At 37.7% G+C, this 17,286-nt stretch overlaps 1 protein-coding gene across 1 annotated transcript in view; it reads right to left on the reverse strand.

The window, feature by feature from the left end:
- Nucleotides 1-17,022, reverse strand: part of LOC118992610 (adhesion G-protein coupled receptor F2) — a 41,250-nt gene extending 24,228 nt beyond the window's left edge. Inside the window, exon 1 of the mRNA XM_037054612.1 lies at nt 16,853-17,022. The gene's annotated coding sequence lies outside the window, so the exon portion shown is untranslated. The remainder of the gene's footprint in view (nt 1-16,852) is intronic.
- Between the last annotated feature and the right edge of the window lie 264 nt (nt 17,023-17,286).

Raw genomic sequence — 17,286 nt, forward strand, 5'->3', positions numbered from 1 at the left:
TTTCTTTGTTTTCAGACAGAATGATTTGGAAGGCTTGGATGTCATCAGCAAAGGTCAGGAGCTTTACAGTGGTTGATATTTGCTAGTTGACCATTTTTAGCCAAAAGGGAATAGTCTTGATCCCAACCATGCACAATTCTGCAGCAAACAATGACATTATTTTAAAGATTAGGCAAAGCATATTTTTAAATCACGACTCTTCAATTGAAATATTTGCCTTGCTAAAATTCCACTGAAATCCAATGGTTGTTTACAATATTTTGTATTATCTGTTTCAGCTCATTATCAAGGCAGCTTTCTGAAGGTCTACAGTTCTTTAAACAAAGGGATTACTTTGTTGATCAGCAATTTTAAAGAATTTAGTAGCAACCCAGATGGTCACTCACTTTTAAGTATTTGCTTCTTTTATTCCAGTCTGTTATTCAATGGATGGAAATTCCAGGATGAAAATCATGAATGTAACTTATTAGAATCATCACCAAAGCAGTTACTGGGTAAAAATCATCAAAAATTGAAACAATTAAAACTGATGAATTTGTTCACACAATTCTCATGAAACCTGAGCGTGATTCCATTTTTTCTGAATTGCATTAACTGTATATTAATACTTCCATCATAGAGAATGCTCTTTCTTGTAACTAAAACAAATCTTTAAAAAGTGACTTAATGAATGATTCAAGACAACAAACTTTTGTGGAGTTAGCAGTACTCAGCCAAATATTCAATAGATACATTTTTTTAATGGAGGAGGAATTGAATGGTTATTTAAGGTTGATGGATCAACATGAAAACCATTCTGTTTGCTTAAAATGTTTAAGATGTTGTATTGAGATTCTTTGTTTATTATATTGTCACTTTGTTTTAAATTGTAAGTATAGTGAAATTTTCACTTTTATAAAAAATGCTTTTTGATTATTACCAAAATTATGTCTCCCCATACGGTAAAATAAGCACTTTATGTTTTATGTGGTAATAACCTTCACTAGATTTTACAGAATGGCCTGTTTTAATAGTTATGCTGCTACCCAGAATTTTCTAATATCTTTTTTACAATCCAGGTCTACTTTTTCATAAAAAAAACTGGGATGACAATTCTACAATATTATTTTTCCCCAATTTTCAGCAACTGTGTGACTCTAATTTTTAGTGAAAATTTATCTTTTTAAAAAATTTTTAAAGTAGAAGGAATATTTGCTAAGGTTGACTCTGGATATTGCTTATAAAACTGATTGCTCTTTAAATAAAGTGGCGTATTTTAATCTGAACTTATATAGAACCATTTTCATCTAGATATGTTCATATTAATCTTTTTTCCCATTAGCTCTTTTTTTAGTTCCATGACAGTGGAACATTTAGATGAAGCAAAAGAGTATAATAGCAAAATAGTAGCACAGATCTGATCTTCTGATCACTCACTCTCCCCACACCCCACAGAGCCTTTGTCCCCATTTTGGTTAGAAAAGCCATAGGTCTCTAATAGTTCATACCTCCTTTCCCAGGTTAGCCCACACCTTTCTGAAATGCAGAGGTAGCTGGAGTACAACTCTTCCCTCTCAAACAAATGTTTGAAATGTTGGTTCCATGTAGCCTAGGCTAAAACATTCATCAGAGACATTCACTTCAGAAAAAGCTCATTTTCCAAAAACATACAACCTAAAAAAACTCTCACCTCTGGTAATTCATACCAAAGAAGAAGAAGGCGAAGGAGAAGGAGGAGCAGAATTAGAAAGAGGAGGAGGAGGGGGAGAAGGAGGAGGAGAAGAAGAAAAGTAATTATGTCAGCACTGAAATTTTGCAAAGCAAAATATGCCAACTACATCGTGTTGGATTTTTTTAAAAATTAAGAACTGCTTCACTTCTCCCCTTATAAAAGAAAAAATGGAAGAGCAAAGTATACAATGATCACATTGCAAGGAGATATCACTAACCATCCAACCAAGAATGTTTTATTGTTCTCTGTTACCTGCTTTCCAAATCTGAAAAAGGTGGTTAAGGTGTTCATCGATGTGTTTATCCAGCAGAGAGAAAATGAGCCCCTCATTTCCAAGTAATGTCTTAACAGATAGAAATTAAATAAGGGTGACTTCTTCTCTGTCTCCTTACCACCTCAGACAAGTCACAGTGTGAAGGGACTACTGAGGCACTGCCAATGGATGGGAACTTGGATGGGACTTGTTCCCTAGTGACCTGCAGATCCTCAGAGTCAAAGCTAGTGTAACAGACCTGACAGGAAATATTCTAAAGTTCCAGGTCGCACAAAGCAATTCTCATCCTCGTACACAATTTAAGTTCAAAGGACGTCTTCTATCTCCATGTCAAATCCCACCACCCAAAGCCGTATCATTGTCTGGCAACTGGCACAACTCCCTAGTGAAAGACAAAACTGGCAGAACGAAAACGTGAGCAGCATGTGTTCTGTGGATGGCTCTATCAGAACAAACATTTGCCTAATTTAAATACACCCTTACCCACATAAATGCTGGAGACCAGAGCAATTTATGGGGTGATTTTGGAAAAAACAAACAAACAACTGAAAAGAAGCTCTACAACTCGAACTCTTCGATCTTAATTAGAAAGAAAGTATTGGCCTAGCAATCACAGCACTCACAAACAAAGGCAAACAAAACTCTGGGCAGGACTTTATCAGCCACCCAAGAGCACTTCAATCACCTGCTTAGTCAGCTGACAGTCTGAGGCCACCACTCACATAATTAGGTTTTGTAATGAATTCCTGAGGCTCTAAGTGAGGTCCACAAAATGCTATCAGAGTTCCCAGACAGACTGTGGGAATACACATCAGATGATCTCAGGGGTGAAAGATTCTATAATAATGTCTATTATTCAACCATTCCACTAGTTCACCTCTGGTCAATGACCACCCGTCTCATCCCTTCTGCCTGAATGCAGACATTAGGGAAGGAAAGAGAATATAACAAATAACTATTGTTTGTTTACTGTGTGTCTGGCACTATGTCCACATTAGCTCTTTTAATGCCATCAAGTAATTCTGTGCAACTGAAGTCATTTCCACAATGTTCTAAAATAAAGGGCTAAAAGTTGACCCTGCTCAACCTCACAGGTCCTAAGTGGCACATTTGTGATCTGAACCCAGTTTTGTGACTTTTTTCATTATGTCGTGTGGTTTTTCTAAAATAAGAAAGAGCTGATTTTTGTATGGGGTTAATTCTTTCAGCACATATTCACATATAACTTTTACCTTGACATCACAAGATTTTATGCGGTAGGCAGAGAAGTTATCATTTTCCTTTTCTTAGCAAAGAGGAAATTGTCCAGATGGCAAGTAGCTTTCACAGGCTTACAACCCAAGTTATTGGAGGAAACTGACTCTTTTTGCACCCCTGATCCAGGGCTTTTTAAACTACATCATTCCATCCCCGTCCTTTCTGTACTCACTGGAAATGTGAAAGGGCAGATCACGATCTCTAACCAAATCTATCAGTCCTCTATCTACCTACCTATCTATCCATGCATATACGTTCAGAGACTGAGAGAGACAGAGAGAGTGGGGTGGAGGAGGGAGGGGCAGAGATAGATATCTAGGTTTAAATTACCTTAAAGAAATGTACACGCTAAATAGAACAGACTTCAGAATTTCTTCTGTTTTTATCCTGGGCCATCTCCCATGCTGTGGCCAGATGCTCAGCGTCTCAGTCTAGAATCGCTTGGCTCTGGTCTAGAATATTTTTTCTGGAGAAAGCTCTTTTGAAGCAACTGTTTCCATATCAAGGGATTCCTTTCTTGGATCTCTCAGAACTCCTGAGTGCCCAGAAGGAAGAGTTAACTAATCTGATAAGCTATCAGTCATATGAACATGAACACTATTTTTTTAGTCGTTTAAGGTAAGTGTACATTTTAACAAGAATTTTCTAGAGGTAACCTCTCCAACAGCAGAAAGTTAGGCAATGACCTATCTTGGGAATGAGTATGATTCTCCATGTCCCAAACCACATCCACAGAACTACCTACCCATGTGTTTAAATAAATCCTCATTTTTCTCTAGAAGCCCAGTTTTTTAAAACCTGAAATCATTTTCATTGGTTCCCCTGAGTCTTGGTCAATTTCTCTAAATCTCTTTGGAATTGGATACTTTCTTCTTTTGCATGCAGGTTTCCAGCAAAGATGAGTCATGGTGAGTCCTCACACCTGGGAGGTAAATTGTAAATGGGAACGAGCAAGTTCATGTGGCATCTATGTCAGACACTGGGCTTCGAGGACTTTGCGAGTCACCACAAAACCAAGAGAGAATCCAATCTGACAGTCAAAGGCTTCCAGGGTAAATTTAAAAGACTGTAATGGTATACAATATTTGGAAATGCAAACTATGGCAGCACTGCACAACTTTTGGGACTCGGTCACACAGAAACCTCCAAGTACAGAAGAAAAGCATGGCATTGAGGCTCCATGATGGCGGTTGCATATAAAGTAGCAAAAATAGGAATATGGAAACAAATTAGATGCCAAACAGTAACCAAATGGATGGTAAAGTAAGATAAATGTGTATTAAAATTACACAGGCATTTAAACAACATGTATGGAGAGCTTTGATAACATATCAGCATGAGGTAGTAGTATATTATAACTTTATAATATTCCGGGGAAACACAGTCATTAAGATGCTCTGTGAAATATACAATATCCATTGAAAAAACATCAGTGGGACTTCTCAGTTAAGATGCTTGGCTGGAAATCAATCACCGAAGAGTTCGTGCAATACTAACAAAATATTGAAAACCAGCAAAAACTTCACTACTTGAAGAAAATGAGAATGAATGGTGTGACTTAAGGGAATAACCTCAAAACTGCTAAAGGAAAGAAAGTGAAAATTTGGAAGTAGAGTAGCATGTAGAAGTAGGGCACATTTACTCTCATTTTTCTCTTTACCCTTTTAGCCAAATAATAGAGTAGAAAAAAGGTTCAGAAACTCCACTGGTACCCAGAAATCTAAAGCAAAGAAAAATGTGATAATCCTTTTGTTTTCCCTCTCCTAACTAGATAATTTTTTAATTGGGTGTTGGAGACACACTGTAAATGGGGAAAGGAACAGGGACTGACCTTCTCTGATGGAAATAGAGACTTCAGAGAAATTCTGAGTCAGGGAAATAATCCAGAGACCAAGGACATCTGCTATTATCATAGACCACCCAGAAAAACTGAGTCATTTCTGGTACTGGACACTTAACAGAATCTCAGTAACAGGGCTGCGCCTACCTCTAGCTTTCAGTTGGGTTCTTCCAGTGAAAGTCGTCAGCAGGTGAGGGGGCAGAGGGAGAATTGGGACATGATGGATATGTATCCCCTTTTCTCCCTCCCTCAGTGGTCACCATCCACAGTAACTGCTCTCCTCTGGGTATGGTTCCTTTTGGGCATTCTCTCTTCTGGGCTACAGTATGCACCAGGATCCAGTGATTCCCTCCTCTTGTCTCTGAAGGTTTAGGAACAGATTCTTGCTAGTCCCCTGGTTCCCCATCATCTCTTGTTGGTTCCTTTAGCCTGCATGCACCTCTGTGCAGAATCTCTTCATTACCTCCTCCTCAATTTATTCTTTTCAGCTAAATCCTTTTCAGATAAATCCTTTTGCAGGCACTGGTTATTTCTAGCAGAGAGCTTACCTGGAACACTAGGAACAGAGCTGCCGCTCAGCAATTGTTCCTCCTACCATTCCCTTAGACTGCAAAAAAGTGAATAGAACACAAAACAACCAGGCCTCAAACAAACCATCAAGGCAAAAAATAATGCAGTGTCATATATGAAAAGAAGAAGAACAAGAAATCACTCACTGCATATCAGAGCAACGTAAGCATGAGCAAGATAAAAAGAATGAATTGTACCACTGCAAACATATTATGAAGAAATGTTTTTTAAGAAAAACACAAAAGAGCAAAGCGTATGAAAGATGGGCAAAACTCCAACATAAAACACTGTATCACAGACACATGCAATTAGTTCAAGCCACCGAACAAGTTAATATAGAATTTTTATTACACATGAGCTTCAAGAAGAAATAATAAAAATAACCAACTGAGATAAAATCTCAAAGATTGAAATAATATTGTGAACTCTTAAATCAGACAATTTAAGCAACAAAAGAGGCAACAAGGAAAATATCAATAAGGAAAAGACTTGAGTTAATCAAGCAGAAATGGTGATAAGAAAGAAAAAGAGCAGGAAGCAGAGAGAAGGTAATATTAACGGAAGACAGAGGAAGATAATACAAACCAAGGAGAGTTTTAATCCCCAAAGAAGAACACACATCAGGTGTAAGCAGAATTTAAAAATTGTGTTCAGATATAATGCAAGAATATTCCCATGAAATTTAGAAGAGAGAAAAGATTAATATGAAAGTGAAATGTAACTGTTAAAAACGAAGGGGTAAAAGGAAAATGGAAAAAATATGAAGGTGCTAAAACCTCATCTCTCTAGTAGGGAATAAATTCATACTGCCTAAAATTAACTGGGATTCTTTGTTTAATTGCTGTCCAATATCAATATATTTCATAAATTTTCTCAGAAGCCCATCTAGAAAATAATGGATTTAGAGTTTACTGGGAAGGGGAAAAATCTTAGGTGTTCAAACATTTCTTAAGTTTCATTGTTTTTCCCCACTTAATTTAAATAAAATTACATTTATTCACTTTTATTAAAAATAAAAATATAGTATAATTAACTACTTGTAACTCTGTTGTCTTCTGTTTCTCTTTATAGCTATTAATCAACCTATCATGTCCTTATGTATAAACACACATACACAGAAAAATATCTGGAATAATATTTAATCACTGGCAATGGTCATTTCTATGTAGCAAAATTGGGAATGATTTCTTTTTCTTTTACTTTTTAAATTTTCTCTCTTGTAATTATTTTATTATAAGTCTGTACTATTTCTACCAAAACAAAAGCATAGTTTAAAAAGAAAGTGGCAGGCAAGAAATAGAGTGGAACCAAATATATTAACAGCTGGTAATTCTGGAAATGGAAGTATGGATGAATTATTATGGTCATATTTATACTTGAGGTTTTTATAATGTCTAAATACTATTTTGTGGCTAAAGAAAACAGTATTAAGATAAAAAGAGAACCAACTATATGGGAAAACATATTTGCCAATGATACCTCAGACAAGGGTTTAATCTCCAAAATATACAAAGAACTTACATGATTCCACTCTAAGAAGACAAGCAACCCAATTAAAAAGTGGGCAAAGGACTTGAACAGACATTTCTCCAAGGAGGACATACAGAGGATCCAGAGACATGAAAAGATGCTCAATATCACTAGCTATCAGAGAGATGCAAATTAAAACCACAATGAGATACCACTTCACACCAGTCACAATGGTCATCATAAACAAAGCAACAAACAGCAAGTGTTGGAGAGGTTGTGGAGANGGCACTGGTTATTTCTAGCAGAGAGCTTACCTGGAACACTAGGAACAGAGCTGCCACTCAGCAATTGTTCCTCCTACCATTCCCTTAGACTGCAAAAAAGTGAATAGAACACAAAACACCCAGGCCTCAAACAGACCATCAAGGCAAAAAATAATGCAGTGTCATATATGAAAAGAAGAAGAACAAGAAATCACTCACTGCATATCAGAGCAATGTAAGCATGAGCAAGATAAAAAGAAATGAATTATACCACTGCAAACATAAAACTCCAACATAAAACCTGTATCACAGACACATGCAATTAGTTCAAGGCACCGAACAAGTTAATATAGAATTTTTATTACACATGAGCTTCAAGAAGAAATAATAAAAATAACCAATTGAGATAAAATCTCAAAGATCGAAATAATATTGTGAACTCTTAAATCAGACAATTTAAGCAACAAAAGAGGCAACAAGGAAAATATCAATAAGGAAAAGACTTGAGTTAATCAAGCCTTTTAACGGTGATAAGAAATGGTGATAAGAAAGAAAAAGAGCATGAAGCAGAGGGAAGGTAATATTAACGGAAGACAGGGGAAGATAATACAAACCAAGGATAGTTTTAATCCCCAAAGAAGAACACACATCAGGTGTAAGCAGAATTTAAAAATTGTGTTCAGATATAATGCAAGAATATTCCCATGAAATTTAGAAGAGAGAAAAGATTAATATGAAAGTGAAATGTAACTGTTAAAAACTAAGGGGTAAAAGGAAAATGGAAAAAATATGAAGGTGCTAAAACCTCATCTCTCTAGTAGGGAATAAATTCATACTGCCTAAAATTAACTGGGATTCTTTGTTTAATTGCTGTCCAATATCAATATATTTCATAAATTTTCTCAGAAGCCCATCTAGAAAATAATGGATTTAGAGTTTACTGGGAAGGGGAAAAATCTTAGGTGTTCAAACATTTCTTAAGTTTCATTGTTTTTCCCCACTTAATTTAAATAAAATTACATTTATTCACTTTTATTAAAAATAAAAATATAGTATAATTAACTACTTGTAACTCTGTTGTCTTCTGTTTCTCTTTATAGCTATTAATCAACCTATCATGTCCTTATGTATAAACACACATACACAGAAAAATATCTGGAATAATATTTAATCACTGGCAATGGTCATTTCTATGTAGCAAAATTGGGAATGATTTCTTTTTCTTTTACTTTTTAAATTTTCTCTCTTTTAATTATTTTATTATAAGCATGTACTATTTCTACCAAAACAAAAGCATAGTTTAAAAAGAAAGTGGCAGGCAAGAAATAGAGTGGAACCAAATATATTAACAGCTGGTAATTCTGGAAATGGAAGTATGGATGAATTATTATGGTCATATTTATACTTGAGGTTTTTATAATGTCTAAATACTATTTTGTGGCTAAAGAAAACAGTATTAAGATAAAAAGAGAACCAACTATATGGGAAAACATATTTGCCAATGATACCTCAGACAAGGGTTTAATCTCCAAAATATACAAAGAACTTACATGATTCCACTCTAAGAAGACAAGCAACCCAATTAAAAAGTGGGCAAAGGACTTGAACAGACATTTCTCCAAGGAGGACATACAGAGGATCCAGAGACATGAAAAGATGCTCAATATCACTAGCTATCAGAGAGATGCAAATTAAAACCACAATGAGATACCACTTCACACCAGTCACAATGGTCATCATAAACAAAGCAACAAACAGCAAGTGTTGGAGAGGTTGTGGAGAAAAGTGGACCCTAATTCATTGCTGGTGGGATTGCAGACTAGTACAACCACTATGGAAAACAGTATGAAATTTTCTAAGAAAATTAAAAATGAGTCTGCCTTTTGACCCAGAAATTTCACTGCTAGGATTATATCCTAAGAACCCTGAAACACCAATCCAAAAGAACATATGCACCCCAGTGTTTATAGCAGCACAGTTTACAGTAGCCAAGAGTTGGAAGCAACCTAGGTGCCCATCAGTAAATGAATGAATTAAAAAACTATGGTACATTTACACAATGGAATTCTGTGCAGCAGAAAGAAAGAAGGAGCTCCTACCCTTTGAAACAGCATGAATGGAACTGGAAAACATTATGCTGAGTGAAATAAGCCAGGTGGTGAAAGACAAATACCATATGATCGCACCTTTAACAGGAAGCTAAACAATAAAACAAATAAGCAAGCAAAATATAACCAAAGACACTGAAATAGAGAACAGGTTGACAGTGACCAGAGGGGAGAAGGGAGGGAATTTCAGGGGAAAAGGGGAAGGATTTACAGGAACTAATATAAAGGACACATGGAGAACAACTAAGGGGGGTGGAAATGAGAGGGAGGTAGGGAGCACTGAGAGGGTGGGGTGGGATAGGAGTAAAAGACAGAAACCTGTACTTGAACAACAATTAAATAATTTAAAAAAGAAAATAAATAAATACTATTTTTTATAATGAAACATAAATAAAAATACTGGAAAGACATCAAAATGTTAGCAATTACCAAAAAGAAGAAAATAGTTTTTCTCCTGTTTTCTATTATCTATTTTTCTGCAAATAATTAGATTTACAATGGGAAAAAATAAACTTGTTTGATATTGAGCATGTAATAATATCTGTTTTTCCCCCAATTCTGTCATGATCCTTTTTATAATATTGAGTACTTTAGAAAGCTACGGCAAAACGTGATAAACACTTCCTCAGAGGGTTTGTTGCCAATAAGGTGGCATTTGGTGTAGACCTTGCCAGGGAGCAGGGAAAAAAGCTAGTTCAAGCAGAGAAACAGCAGGTCTAAAGCAGGGAGTGTAAAAACGCCAGGTGTGTTCAGGGATGACTGAGGTCAAACGTTGGAGCATCAAGTGTGTGATGGGAAGGTGACATCGGTAACGCATCCGCTAAGGCCACAGCGAGGCAAGGTCTGTGCCACGGTAAAGCGACGGGATTCTTCCACGGAAAATAAGGACCCATCAAGTGACAGCATCAAATTTTGCTTCAGAAAGATTACTCTGTCAGCAGTGCCGAGAGAGGTTAGAAGGCAGAGACAAGAGCGAGTGAGCCAGTGAAGAAGCAGTTCCTCATCCAGGTGACCAACATCAAGGTCCAGAACCTCAGAAATGGCAGGGGGATGGATTCAGAAAGTCTCATGACCAAGTGAGTCAGAGAAAGGAGTAAAGAGGAGAATACTATGAAAGACTGGGTTTAGAAGAATAAGCAAAAGTTTAGGGAAGAAAGCATATGAGGAAATGTAGCAGAGAACAGGTTGATGTTGATTATACTAGAATAAGCATCTAGGAGAATTTGGATAATATTAATCAAGAGAAGAAATACAGAAGGAAAAATAGGACTCAAAATGAAGAGCAATAAATGAGATAGTCAAGCTGATATTTAAGTTGCATTTAGATGGAAAAAATTTGTTTCAAGATTTATGTATTTCCATTAACCTAATTTTTTCCCTGAAGCACTTCTACCATTGTTCAGATTTCAGTGGACTTCAGCATCTTTCTTTACTGGTAAAACCATCGTGCTATCTCCAATCGATAACTGTAGGACACCACAGGCTGCAATGCTTACTACTTTTGCAAAAGCATCCCAGAACTATATCATTCATGTGAGCAAAGACTCAGAAGCAAAAGGGCCCAGTGTAAAAAAAATCCACAGTAGTTATAAGGTAACTGTTATAAGATAAAAAATATATGACAGCTCATCACATGAGAATGATTTCTGACATATGGGTGTCTATACTATTTATATAGTGTTGTGGACCACTCTGCCTGGTTCTAGGAATTGCAACTCTACCCTCTGTGGTTAAGGAGGAGTCAGTGACCTCTGGAATGTGAGCTGTGGGAGACAAAGCTTGTCTCTGGTAGCAAATGCTGCCTCAGTTTCCTCCCTGCCCCCAAAGCATGGTCGGAAGTTTTTGACAAGTAAGACCCCTCAGAGGAGGGGCAACCTAAGCCAGACATGACCACTGGAAAGTCCATCATGGAAGGACTCGGGGAGGCTGCAACGATGAGGGTGCAATGGACTCTTGCCCCCTGGCTTTCAGATAGCCTGAGTCCCCATGACCTCTGGGAGAAGCACTTCCTGGTTCTAATCCCCTTAAGTCTGAATAATGGGGAGGGGTCCAGCTCCTTGCCTTGCTAGAGTGTGTCCTGGGAAAAAAATCTGGCATCACAAAAACTTCCTGATAAACCTGTGAAATCTACTCTGCTAAGATTGATTTCATTCATATATTAACGGTTCAAGCAGGAAACTCTAAAACTCTCTGCCCAACAGACTCTGACTAGGACTAAGCCCTCAGATTTCTTTGAAATGTTATCTACTGTTTGATCCTTGCCTCCCTGTATTCCTGTGTATTACAACCCAATAAAAGCCCTTGGAGGAAGGGGCTCGAGGCCTTTTTCCACTGAGAAACTGGCCACTGCTCAAGGCCTTTTTCCTCTGGGAAACTAGCCACCTTTCCTCCCCAAGCAGATCACATCATGTCTCAGTCATGTTTACTCTCATCCGTGGCACATGGGCGGGGGACTTGTGAAGAAAGTTGCCCCCACAATATAGTATAAATCCTTAATTATGCTCATTGATGAGTGATAATTTATTTTCTTTTTGAAAACGAGAATATTAAAGTAAGAGATTTTAAATGGCATCATTCCTCTAATCAGCACAGCAGTAAAAGGATTAAAAAATGGACTTCTTGACTCAGTACCTTAATAATCACACTGAAATATAAATATTTATTCAGCCAGAGATACTTTTAATTAGATGGTAAATTGGAGTTTCGGGTTACTTTTGAAATAGTTTTATGATATTTATGTGAACTTTGTCTCATTTGACATTTGGTATTCTCTCTCATTTATATATGAAAATAATTATCATAATTCAGGTATATGAATAATATATATGTATACAAATAACATACACAGAGAGTCACGGCTCTCTCTATGAAAGAGCCATGACTAATTATTTGCCAGTATAAATAGAAAGAGAAACCGCCGCCCATGTTGGTCTTCAGAAATATAAAACAATTTAAAAACAAGGAACTAACTCTTAAACCTGAAAGGGTATTTTCATCAGTTCAATAAAAAAAGACACCTTTTGTTCATCCTTTAGTGCCTTACACCTCACATTCTTTCTTGTATTTCATACCTGTCTCTACGTTCCCTTTAGTTCTTGCTGGGTTGTATCCTTTCAAAGTTCTTTTAATAAAGGTTTCTGAGCGGCAAACTCTCTTAATCTTTTAATGTCAGAAAATATTCATTTACTCTCATTCTCCACATTAAAGGCCAAAGCATCAACGTTTCTATTTAAAGAGCAATTTCTTTACCATTTGGTTCTTGGGCAGGAAGAGACTTTTGCACCAACCAAGTTTTGAAGTGGTTTTCAAGACACGAGGCTCCCGGAGGAGAACCGCAGCCAAGGAGAGCTGAGACACAGGGGCCTCCAGTGAAAGGGACAGGCATCTCAGAGGCACAGCCAGCATTTGGGAGGGAAGTTGCCCTTCTGGACCAGTCAACTGGGGAAGAATCGGCACTTAAAGTCTATAGTTAGGACAAGTACGCAAAGACCGTGGTGATGATGTGTAGCAGTGCACATTTAGCAGTCAGGAAACAGAGTGACTGTTTTTTGCACAAAAACCAAATTAAATTTGCACTGGATCCCTTATTTCGGCCAATGATGGAAATTTTGCCCATACATGTTAAACTCATCAACTGTCACTTTAAATTAGGTCTCTTCTGATCAATTCAGCATTTCCTCTTTCTTTTCCTCTTCCTTTCTTCCCAGGGATGATGATATTCTGACATCAGCACCAGGAGAGAGGCATGCAAAGATAAACTTCCCTCTGTGCTAGCATCTGCTGGACTTTGGGTCTCAGTACTTGGCCCTGCTTTGCCCAAACTGAAACATCTCTGCCCCATTCTTCTCTCTACTTCCCAGGTCCACAGAGACCACACCAGTTCTTTATCGTCTTGGTTAGTAAAGACTGCCTGGGGCAGACCCAGTTTTGGCCACTTCCCAGGGCCTGGAAAACTCCTCATCCATCTTCATGCATTCTTCTTCCTCTCTCTTCCTGTGCTGATTCCTTTAAATATCACAGAGCCTTTCTTTCTCCTAAAAGTCCAGTTGTTGCTAAGGAAGCCCAGTTCTCTTTCCAGAACTAGCTAGAAAAATACCACCATTCATTTTTGCATCAGCTTATACATCTCCTGCTTTTCGGCACCAAAACCATTCTGCCAAAGAAGAGACTTTGTGGTCATCGGCAACCCAATGCCCCTAGAGGTGACAGGACCTCTGTGGGAGAATCGGGTGTAAGGAAGACAGGAAATATGAGGTCCATCGTGATAGGACCAAAAGGTCTCCATGCCCAAGCTTGTACAGAAGTGACAGTGTCTCTCTCGTCCAACTACAAGACAACTTGAAACCACATAAGACTCTTGCCAGACCCTTGGCAAGTGGCCACCCCTTCAAAGACAAAGCTGAGATAGAATTTCCTGCAAGACAGTTGGGAGGGGAGTGGTGACTCAGAGCCTACTAACTGATGTAGAGAATTTTCTTTTGGACACGAGAAATTTTAAAGACCAGATGTATTATCCAGTAAAATGCACACCTGCTACAATGGAAACATTAGGCCTAGAGGTGACCTTCTTTAATGGTATTTATTAGTATATATTACTTAATGCATAGCAATTTGTAAAGCCCTCTTTGCTAGGGACAGAGTCTTTTATTTTTGTTATTAAATGTTGATATATTTAATTTGCATTTTGCTATACAAAACTTTCAAACTTATAAAGAAGAATTCTCCATCATTTCATCATTTTAAAAGGCACAATTTGAAACATCATTACAGTAAGAAATAATGGCTTTAACTTCTCAACAGCCAGATGTCCTCAGATTTAGCAGTTTAGAATTCAATTTGCATTTCTGTTGGAGGAATACACTGGATATATTATTATTATTATTAAATTTGTCTAGGTGTCCTCCCAGTCCATCCATGATCATCTGGAAAATGCTTGTCTGCCTTTTTTCTGTGCCTGCCGCCATTCTGAATGGAGTGCCTCACCTTTGCTGCCTTGGTTAGGAGTCAGCAGTGGATTCAAGCTGGGCCCCCAGACTCCCCAGGAATTGTCAAACTTAAACAAAAAAGGGACCCTCTCTCTTTCAGAGAAGCTGAAGGAGATAGAATCCCTATAATAGCAATTTCCAACTTTGATTGCACATTAGGATTCCGAGAGTAGCTTTTTAAAAAAAATTATCAGCCTGGCCCCTACTCCAGGGCAACGGAATCAGCTTTTCTGGTGGTAAGGCTTCGGACACTAAGATTTTGCCCCCAAAACTTTATATTTTGAATAACTTCATTACTAGTGAGAAGTTGAAAGCAGAGTACAGTGGAGACCTACATACCTCTTCACACAGACTGTAGTAATCATTAACATTAAGGGGTGAACAGGTTTTTCATAGAAAACTGCCCAGGGGATATCAGCACACACAACTGAAAACAGCCTCAGGTGGTAACAATATGTGACGGAGGCCAGCCTGACTGCAGGCAGTAGGACAGGCAGGACGAAATGGGGCCGGTGCCCCAAGGACAAAGATGCAAAGAGAGTCCTGGTGAATCACAGGACCCCATACTTCATACCCTGGTACCATTATAATTAAACCACATTTGGGGCTTAAAGTAGTGTGACTTAGGAGCTTGTTCATTGAAATCAAGTTTTGGAAAGGATATGCAGAAGCAATAAGGGTTGACAGCTTAACCCTTAAATAAAAATGAAAATGGGAATTATTGGCTTGAAAAATGGAGATTACATTGAGAAATATATATTTTAAACAAACAGAATTCATACGTTTCCAAGATAACAGGATTAAAGATCATGAGACAACATGCTAAGCTATGGTTTTGTGGAAGTAGCTACTGTGTTCTAAAATAGACCATTTTTTCACTGATGAATTAAAGTCAAACCCTGTACAACACAGGTGCAATACCAAAGGGCGAGTGGAGGGGTGTGCATGTGGTCTGCCCCAATGGCAAGAAGTGTCTTTATAAGTGACATGGTCTAGGATGAGCAGAACATGCTGATTATAATAGGCAGACTGATTTTTAGTTGGTTCTATTTTTGTCACGTTTAGACATATGCTCTAAAGACCTTACACCCCATTATTGCCAGGCTCAGTGCAAAGGAGTTCCACCCCCATCCCTCGTACCTCTGCAACAAAGTTCTGTTTTGGAAAGACCAAGCTGTCATCAGGCTTGGAGCTGTCTACTGTTCTCATTATCTTTGGCTAAAAGTCTTGGTTTCTGTTCACAAATTTTCATTCATTTTGCAAAAGGACAATGATGATGTAACTCTATATTATGTAAATACTGTAGAAAAGAGATTTGGGGCTGGATGATCTTAGGATACAATCCCTAAAGTCATAAAATACAAGTTTTACAGTCTTTTAAAACTAATTATTTGTCCAGCTACAAATAACTGAAATCATTTATCTGAGCTTCAAATAAGTCAATTTTCCCAAACTCTAAGAATCTGAATGAACTTTGAATGAGGGAATTCAATAAACCAAAAATAATGTGAGATTAATTCAAGCCTCACTCTTTATCTGTAACTTTAGAGAGGAAAACATATTGTGTTAAAATTCAAAGGATAAACGTTTTTTTAAACAAAACTGAACTTTCAAAATTTACACTCAACAAATACTGACAAAGAATCCTTTATAAAAAGGAAGGAATAGAGTTAGGTACCAATTACAAAAATAAGTTAAAGAATGATATGAAAACCAATGGGAATATAGATATTTGGCCATTCTCTCCCCAAGTACAAAGAATGACACAATACAGACAAACTTATGAACCAAGAGAAATCTCCCCAAAGTTTACGTTTATCTTGAGAAAGACTGGTATATGAAAAATAATGTCTAGGGTCAAGGATTCTTAATGCTGTAAGTTGTTGAAAGTGCAGGATTTTTTTTCTTTGTGAAGGAGTAAAAATATTCTTCTGTTTTCAAGGAAACTTTAGACCTGGTTATGTCTTGATAATAAGTGAAAATGGTAGATAAAACATTACAAAGTTTCTGAGGAAAAATTATTTTTAAAAACAGTTAATTAGCCTCAGTATTTGCCCATCACTTTTAGATTGTCAGCAAAAGAAAATTCCTTCAAAAATTCAAACGTCCTGGACTCTGATATTTGGATGGGGTCAAAGGAACAGCAGTAATAGATTAAAAACAAAAATATCTTCATACCAGACTAGTTCTCTTATTTAATTATGTAAAGTGCCTCCAAGTTAGCAAATTATTTTTTAACATTTACTCATTTTATATGTTTTTAAACCCCAAGTTACAAAGCCTCGAAACTGTAGAATCGCAATTGGCTTGTCATTTCTGAAATTCCTCTCCAGAGAAAGTCACTGAAGGAGAAGGAGGACATGGGACTACTCACGGTGGCCAACAAAAAGTCACCAGCACGTTCGCCCCGGTCACGGGCAGCTGAGACAAGAGCTGGCGTCAGTAGCTTTCCTTCATCGCATCGTGCCACAAATCAGCAGGCTGGGTTCCGGTGTTGCTGTCAATTTAGCCCTGAATGGCAGATTCTCAGGCGGAGGCAGCCAACCCCACATTCAGGGGCCCTGCAGCCTGACAGACCAGTTCTGCATGGAAGAAGCTCCAGCAATGGGAGGGGCAGAGTTGGGGAGAATGGATGAGTCACACACTGGGTTACACACAGACTCTCACAAAGAGCAAAGGCTTCCCTTTTTTTTTTTGGCAAGGGACCCAGGACTATGGTGGTAGAATGGGATCTTTGGTACTTAGCCATGGCTATTAACATCCCTACGAATCTGCATGGATGTAAATACAGGACATGGAAAACACTCC

The sequence above is a fragment of the Sturnira hondurensis genome, unplaced genomic scaffold (assembly GCF_014824575.4).
Source record: "Sturnira hondurensis isolate 20B ecotype Veracruz unplaced genomic scaffold, ASM1482457v3 Scaffold0000880, whole genome shotgun sequence".
NCBI classification, from domain to species: domain Eukaryota; kingdom Metazoa; phylum Chordata; class Mammalia; order Chiroptera; family Phyllostomidae; genus Sturnira; species Sturnira hondurensis.